Consider the following 8,875-nt stretch of genomic DNA (forward strand, 5'->3'; position numbering starts at 1 on the left):
TCTACCAATTGTGTGGAATTAATTGTTCATTAAGCATAATCTTGTAGTGACTCAGGAAAAATGGAACACATTACTAGTCTATGTTGATTTCATCCATCCATCCATCCATCCATCCATCCATTATCTACCTACCGCGTTTCCAGGTCGGCTCGCAGGGGAAGTAGATTCAGCAGTGATACCCAGACTTCCCTTTCCCAAGCAACTTCTTCCATCTCTTCCGGAGGGATCCCAAGGCGTTCCCAAGCCAGCCGAGAGACATAGTCTCTCCAGCGTGTCCTGGGTCGTCCCGGGGTCTTCTGGTCTATCTTTCTGTTGGGATATGCCCAGAACACCTTACCAGGGAGGCGTCCGGCAGGCATCCGAATCAGATGTCCCAGCCACCTCATCTGGCTCCTCTTAATGCAGAGGAGCACCGGCTCGACACCGAGCCCCTCCGGATGACCGAGCTTCTCACCCTGTATCTGTAAGGGAGAGGAAACTCATTTCGGCCACTTGTATCTGGGATCTTGTTTTTTCACAACCCGCAGCTCGTGCCCATAGGTGAGGGTAGGGACATAGATAGACTGGTAAATTGAGAGATTGGCCTTTCGACTTAGCTCCCTCTTTACCACAACGGACCGATACAAAGTCCGCATCACTGCAGACGCTGAAACGATCCGTCTGTCTATCTCCCGCTCCATTCTTCCCTCACTCGTGAACAAGACCCCAAGATACTTGAACTCCTCCACTTGGGGAAGAATCTCATACCCGACCTGGAGAGGGCACGCCACCCTTTTCCAACTGAGGTCCATGGTCTCAGATTTGAAGGTGCTGATTCTCAGCCCAGCCGCTTCACACTTGCTTGTGAACCACTCCAGTGAGAGTGAAGATCACGGCTTTGTTGAAGCCAACAGAACCAGATCATCTGCAAAGAGCAGAGATGAGATGCTGAGGCCACCAAACTGGACACATTGTACGCATTGGCCAAGAGATTCTGTCCTTAAAAGTTATGAACAAAATCGGTGACCACTCAGACTTATTTGCTTATTATTCACTTCACTTTTTTTAAAAAAAATCACCAATTTATTACATTCATCTTGATTAGAAGTTACAGATATATCGCCGCTCCCCGTCATAACTCAAAGTCTGACCTTGTGCCAAGCCCCCGACAAGAGAAAAGCCTTTCATAGTTAACAAAACCCACGACAGTGCTTATTTCATCTACTCAAACTCTAATTTCAAAGGTCTAAGAGCCAAGAATGCTTCAAACCCCCCCCCCTCCCCCCCAAAATTAAATGTGATCTGACTGGAGAGTGCAACAAGTAGAAAATCATCTCTACCTTTGTGACTGAATGGGCTTCCTTCTGCAATGAAGCATTCAATATCATTTATAAGTAAAGAGGCCTACTAAAACGTGTCTGACAGCTATTTTCAATCATCATCAATCAGACTTGAGGAGACATAATGCCACAGAACTCCCGCAAAGTCAAGATGAGGTGGGTTTATACGACACTTCTCAGACAATTCAAGTGTCCACAAGAGTTAACAGATATGCTCTAATGCTATTTTTTAACACTTTCGATTGGTTAGTAATTAGTGAGTAAATAAAGATAGACCACGCGGGGACTGATCATAAGTATTGATTTATGAAAAAAATATTACCGTGCTGGTGTGTTTTCTGCAGCTACTGCGGTTTCCTCCCATGTTGCACAAACATGCACGGTGAGTTAATCAAAGACTTTAAATTGCCCGTAGGTCTGAATTTGAGGCCAGACGTTTGTTTGTTTGTACCTGCTATGCGATTGGCTAGCGACAGCGTGCCTGTACCCAGCCACTCTCCTAGAGGTTAACTGTGATTGGGTCCAGAATCTCCGTGATCCTAGTGAGCATAAGCGGGACGGAAAATGAATATCACCACACGGCCACACTTACATGCAGACAAAGAGTTCCAAAAATTGAAAAAAGAACTATCACCAAGACCACACCGAGGACAACTCCATCCCGAAAGAACCAAACAAATAATCATCCCCGTAGATACTCACCACCGGAATGTGTTTTGAAATTCATAAGATCGTATCTCCTTTCTTTTGCCAGCACGCCAAGGCATCCGCAAATTTTAACACATTTTCACGTTTAATCCGTATCCACACTGAATTCAAAGGCTGCATCATGGCATGTGGCCCGCCTCTCCACAAATTGTCACGGTCATTTTTGCTTTATCTTGCTAACGACCCGTAATGAATAAATGGCCTAAATAACCTTATCAACAGACACGTCGAGACCGTTATTCAATGCATATAGATGTGATCTGTAAAAATATGATGGGCAGACGGTTTGACTCACCATTGAAGTGCAGGCCTATTCCGCGCCGATCACTTTGACCGAAACCAAGTCTTAGCGACCTGTGAGATAACAAAACTAGCATCATTTAAACAGCAGAGACTCGGCTATATTTCCTGTGTTTTCTCAAGGCCTGTTTTAGTATATGTACAGTACATGTATGCTATATTTTTAAATTTTGGGCTTCATGGTGGGTCTTGGTTTTGCAAGTTGGTCTACAGTTCTGAGGCTTGGAGTTTGAATCCCTCCTCCAGCTCTTCTGTGTACAATTCGCATGTTTTCCTCGTGCTTGTGTGGGTTCTTTCCTCCCAGATTTAGAAAAACGACCATGTTGAGTTTATGGAAGACTGTAAACTATCCTTGGGTGCAAACATGAGGGTGAATTTCTTCATGTGCCCTGCAATGGACCTTTGCGACTGGAGATCTTCAGTTCCACCCGCCTTAGCTACAGTTGCCATGCCCCAGAATCTTCCAAAATGGCGACTGAACATAACAGGTTTGAACTGGATCTTCTATCACGTATCTTAGATAATATTGGGGTAGGTTTTTTGCCAAATGCGTCGGAGTTGTCCAAGAGAGTTCTACAGAGAGGTCTCAATTATTTCACGCAAGGATATGTACACGGAATTAAGATTTTGGAAGGAGCAGGACGCGATGTCAGTTACAGCAAAACGTTGGCGATCGATGCAAAAAAGTTTGACGCCTCATAAACTTCATATAGAAATCCAACAGGATAAAATTGTGGAATCGTACTGCGCATGTAAAGCAGGGGGAGTACTCTTTACTTGGAAAGATCACAAATAAAATCATTGTAGTCTTTAGAAGTGAGTGCGTGTATTCATTTGAATTGGCTCATAATGGAACTCAGTTTTCTGTCTAAAAGTGAGATTGTCCACATTTAGTTGTACGTGCGTTCTTCCGCACGCCTTAATCCATCGTAGAGACTTCGTCAACTGTGTTTTAACGTTTGGAAAATGAATCAACCGGGCCCCTTGTAATCTCGCCAGATATCTTTCATCAGAATTGCACGTTCCCCAAGCGCATTGGAGGACCATTTTCTTCGTAACGTTAACTTTTCCAAGCGCACGCTACTAACAACCAGCATTGCTTGTGGGACAATATGGCGAGAGGGGCGTGTCAAGCCAGGGGTTAAGACAATGCGGCTATCTGATTGGCTATTATTGTACGAGTGATTGACAGGTCGGAAAGCTCCATTGGTTGGTGATCAGTCCAAGCAAGTAAAATGGCCTCTTGTCTACAAGAAGCTCGTACAACACCTCCCAATATGTTTTAATATTAAGTGTACAGCATTTTAGTCAACCATGTTGTTGTTTTTTTGAATATTGATTATATTGGAATTCAGATTGCTTCCACTAAGGAATGTCAAATTACCTTTCAAATGTTCTTTTTTTTGTTTGTTTCATTTCACGTGAGCAAAGACATGTAAAATCCCGACTTTGATTAGCTTAGCGGCTTTGTAATAAACAAACCAGACATTGTGTGCGCAAACCCCCCCCCCCCCCCGGTCTGACTTTCGACGGGGGAGAAACACTGTTCCTTACTGGCACATATGATTCTATTTATAAAGACATGGTCATAATCTTATATTACTCTACAACAGGCCTGGCGGAATAATGGAGCAGCCTAATCTAGATTTACACGTTACCATGGTGAGGTCACTTGCGAGGCAGCTATTGAAAGTCCAGGTGAAACACACAAACAGTCGACTGAGAAAACCGCTCCAGTGACAGTCTGGATGACTCGAATGACCTCGACCTGCTCGAGGGAAAGAACTGATGCAGGGTCACGCTTGCGCAGACGTCCCCCAACAGTGACAACAAATATGAAAAGGCCCTTTTTGCAAAATAAAGACACCCTTTCATAAGAATTTGCTTCGGATGTCCTGAAAAAGCCACGCAGAACAGAACAGAACAAACCAAAAATACATGTGACCAATGCCATACTGAGAGGGCAGATCCGAGAGTTGCTAGTAATGGTCTGACATCTGAATAGTAGGTGTACAAATTGTGTTGGTGCACTTCATTGTGGTATAAACGCATAAACTTCAGGCACTGTAAAATCCGGTGTGAGTTAGGTGTGCCCCATTTCCTCACGGTGTGTTCACAACGTAGCATGCAAAAACCCTGCCAAGGGCTGATTGCACGCACATGCGCAATTAGAGGTTGTCGCAAACGAGCTTGCCCAATGATGAGTTCCGGAATTTTCAACGCACACTTCAACGGCAAAAATTAATTCTAGGGCGGGAATCTCGGTCACCTGGGTGGAGGCCGAACAGGGATTTTATGACCAGTCTGGGTGGTCAGTGGTTAGGAGCCAAAAAAAAAAAAAAAAAAAAAAAAAAATGGAGATTATACAAGGGATCTTCACTTTATGATGGTGTTTTATCACAACCGGCAAATTAACACGAATCTACGCAAGGACTACATCGTCCAATGCCTTACCTCCATTAACGTTGGAATACAGGAATCCTTCATTTTCTCAGCCTTTTTAGGGATGTAGATGAGTTGAAGCCTTTAGCAGGTGACTTTGGGCAAGAGGTCAGCAAGGACAGTTTCAAACCCTGAACCCCAGAACTGGGAAACAGGTGTAGCTAATCACTCCAAATATTTGGCACGCAGCTACAACCTTGTACTGTATTAATCTAATTAATTGGACACTCTAAATTGCCCGTAGGTGTGATTGTGTGTACGGCTGTTTGTCTTGATGTGCCCTGCAATTGGCTGGCAACCAGTTTAGGGTTTACTCCGCCTCCGGCCCGTTGACAGCTGGGATAGGCTCCAGCACTCCCGCAGCCCTTGTGAGGATAAGTGGCTAAAAAAATGGATGGACTTTTAATCTAAACGTAGCTGCTCGTTACTTTACTGTCGCTTCAAGGGATGTATCAGTAACACCAACTGGATGGCACGTGCAAGTGTTAAGTGTTTCAGTACTTTTGGCATAACTTTCTGTTCTCCTGCAAGCTGAGGCACAAAATTCGCAAGCGTATGATCCATAATTTGCCCAATAGACTTCCGAGGATCAGATTGGACTTTCTGTGCCTCTTCTAGTCTCTCTACACACTGCAAGCTTGTTTAGTCAATATCACTTCAAGGTGCCTTTGAGATCTACCCATTCGCAAAAACAAAAATAGAGATTTTCCATTGAAAATATTGACTGCATTATGTCTTCCAACTTACACTTAGACTCTCAATTATTTTTCAATCAACTGCAAGCAAAAAATGTACAACCAAATCTTAAATTGTTTGCACTTGGTGACAGGGTGAAGATTTAATAATAATGTTAGCATTTAAGCACGTTGGTGCATTTTTACTTAATAATAATAATTCCACGAGCAAATTTTTGAAAGTTTTCAATTAACTTTCTCATTGACAGTGAGCACGTACGCCTTGACAACATACAAAAATGTATCTCTTTATTGTAGTTATGTTTGGCCAATTACAATTACACCTGTTTCATGATGTCTTAGTGGTTCTGATCAGGACAAAAGGCACTTCATAGTGATATTGACCATGTTCCCCTCATATCCTACAAGTTCTGTACAAATTCTATAGAATTCCATAGATTTCTATAGATTTTTTTTTAAGCAGGGCCATAATTATGACAAATTAATTTCAGCTGCAAATGGAATTTCAGATGCATCCTGAAAATGTCTCCAACTGTTTTGAGTCATCTATATCAGTGATTTATAACCTTTATAGAGCCAAGGCACATATTTTACAATTGAAAATTCCCACGGCAAACTAACAAAAGTAAATGTCACCAAAAATTGGTCGATTAATTACTGTACGTACTTCCTGCCATCTAATAGATGATTTTTTTTTTTGTCTGTCATTGTGCCTCACTGGCATAAATACATGAATAAAGATACATTATTTCTTGCAAATTAATGTTTGTTTGTTTTTATTGCAATTACATGAAATTGGATAACTTCCCACGGCACACAGTTTAGGAATCACTGGTCTATATGTGCCTCCATCGTGACAGTAGCCCAGCCGACGCTCATCTCTTCCCCGAGAACCGACCACACCGAAGCGGCTAAATGCAGCGACCGCGCGCGGCTCCCAAACCCTCTGCCGTACCGAGCCGCGTCCCCCCCTCCTCGAGCACCGGTCCCCGGAAAGAAGGACTTACAAGTGGCGAAATGTACTCTCGACAGCTGCTGTTCTCGCTTTTGTCGAGTGGATTTTTTTATTTTTTTTTTTTTTGTGTGTTTGTGGGAAGTGGAGGGTGGGGGGGGGATGCTAACAGCTAACTGTTAAACCGAGCGCAACCTCCATTTTGGATGGATTTCATGGCCGGTATCCCGTCTCGCCTCGGTTCGAAAGCAAACGGGGACACTCTGTAAGGCTAAAAATACCTGTCTACGACTATATTTGGCTTGGCTGGCTCTCAATCGCGCCGCTGAAATAGTAAGGGACCGCCCCGGCACAATGAATGGACTCCCTTTCAACCCCCCCAAGCCTCGCTTTGCCAGCTGCTAAAATTAGCAACAAAGCTTGCGTCAATCACGAGCCCCAGTGCGTCAAGGCTTTCCCCGCCCACCGGGGCTCGTCATTGGACAGAATTAGGACTTGGGCAGAAAAATACCAGCCTCGTGATTGGATACTGAGTTTTATTTCATTTTTTTTTTTATTTTTTATTTTTTTTACACCAGTGGGTTCTGGGCGACTGTTTTTAATTTTATGGTTGGCGTGTACAAAAGCCTACCGAACCTGCTTTTCGCCACACTTTTTTTTACAACAACAAAAGTTAATCATGCATTTGCCCAAAATGTGAAATAGTTTTGGGCTTTAGCTTTTGTGTGATGTGCTTTTCATCCCTAACGCAGAACCACAAGTCAGGTAGTTCAATCATCTGCCTCGATTCGGGCCCCCGCGCGCAAATCATCCGTAATCTGATTTATATGGGAGAAAGTGCTCAATGTGCTGAAACAAGTTATCGGCTGAACACGCGAAAGCACAAATGATGCGGTTACGCTCGTTATCGTCTCCATCGCAAGCGGCGGGCTGGCGTGTTCCGAGAAACTGGCAGCGGCGTGACGGCGTCGACGGGCCGTAGGTCAAATCGCAATCCACGAAAGACCAGAGCTGAATCCAATTGAAAATGTGGCGGGTGACGCGGAGCACGAAAGACGGCCCGGCAATATTAGAGAGTAGAAACTCTTGCAAGTGTTTCAAGTGAATAGGATGACTCTGTGTCATTAGAAAAAGGACAACAACAACAAAAAGTGAAGGAAAGTCAACTGCAGTCTGGATCTTAATTGATTGGGAACGTGGGGTCTTATAAGATGGGGGGGGGGGACAGAAACTGGGGAGCACGAACAACTATACAAAACCAGATTGAGAGATGCAAGATATTCCCCATCTGCGGCATTTAACAGAATTGTTTGAAGTACTTAGCTCCAACGATGATTTGCGGTGAATACCGACGTGTCCCGTGCCAGCCTGCAAACCACAAGTTTCAAGGTGTTCAAACATTCTCATTCTATCCATTCATCCATTTACTTTGCCGGTTATCCTCACAAGGGTCACGGGGAGTATTGGAGCCTATCCCAGCTGTCGACAGGCAGGAGGCGGGGTACACGCTGAACTGGTCGCCGGCCAATCGCAGGCCACATAGAGACAAACAGCCGCACTCACAATCACACCTTGGGGCAATTTAGAGCGTCCAATTTTTGGGATGTGGGAGGAAACCGGAGTTCCCGGAGAAAACCCACACAGGCACGGGGGAGAACATGCAAACTCCACACAGGCGGGGCCGGGATCGAACCCGGGGCCTCAGAACTGTGAGCCCAACGCTTTACCAGCTGACTCACCGGGCCGCCTGTTCTGATAGAATGTTCAGTGATTTTTTTTTTTTTCTGTCAGTATGCATAATTTAAGTTAAGACAACTTCCCCTCCCCCAAGAAAAAGTGTTATTAAGGACAAAATGAATGACAATAAACAAAATCTTATTCAATTTTTTCAATTTCTTTTTTTTTACTCAAGTATATAACTGAGTCTGTCGTTTTTAACTATTGCAATATGTGTGTAAGGTGCAATTGGGCGCCAACTACCGGCAAGGATGAATTATTTTGTTTTGTCACGTCATGTCATTAGCCAAGCCGCTTATCCCCACAAGGGTTGCAGGAAAGCCAGAGCCTATCCCAGCTAGCTCCGGGCGAAAGGCAGACTACACCCTGAACCGGCTGCCAGTACAGTCGCGGGGGGAGATATCGACACCGTCACCGAGTGGGAATCGATCCCGCGCTGCCCCCACTAAAGGCGTGTGTGTGTGTGCCACTACGCCATCGGCGACTCATCTTTCACTTTGTTTTATTTGATTTAATTTCTTTGGAGCATTTAAGATCAGCGCCCGAGTATGGGCTGCTTTCACAAGTACCTAAGAGCAGGATTAGTACAGCCCCATCCCTAGTATCCCGGATGTTCTCTTTTGTTTTATTTTATTATTATTATTTTTTTGCAAGTACTTTTGTCACCTTGGGTGTTTAATAGTGAACGAAAACGCGACAGTGAGCGCACACTCGACCGACCG

General features: G+C 44.3%; 1 long non-coding RNA gene across 5 annotated transcripts in view; it reads right to left on the reverse strand.

Annotated features, from left to right (window-relative positions):
- The window catches only part of LOC133500490 (uncharacterized), a 78,388-nt gene that overhangs the window by 31,486 nt on the left and 38,027 nt on the right, over positions 1 to 8,875 (reverse strand). For 2 of the 5 annotated variants that reach the window (XR_009794921.1, XR_009794923.1), the window contains exon 5: positions 2,323 to 2,381. This is a non-coding gene — a long non-coding RNA (uncharacterized LOC133500490). Of the gene's footprint in view, positions 1 to 138; positions 462 to 747; positions 905 to 1,769; positions 1,859 to 2,322; positions 2,382 to 8,875 lie in introns of those variants that run through there. The other 3 variants (XR_009794919.1, XR_009794917.1, XR_009794922.1) reach the window with 3 other exon arrangements.

The sequence above is a fragment of the Syngnathoides biaculeatus genome, chromosome 5, assembly GCF_019802595.1.
Source record: "Syngnathoides biaculeatus isolate LvHL_M chromosome 5, ASM1980259v1, whole genome shotgun sequence".
Classification (NCBI taxonomy): Eukaryota; Metazoa; Chordata; class Actinopteri; order Syngnathiformes; family Syngnathidae; genus Syngnathoides; species Syngnathoides biaculeatus.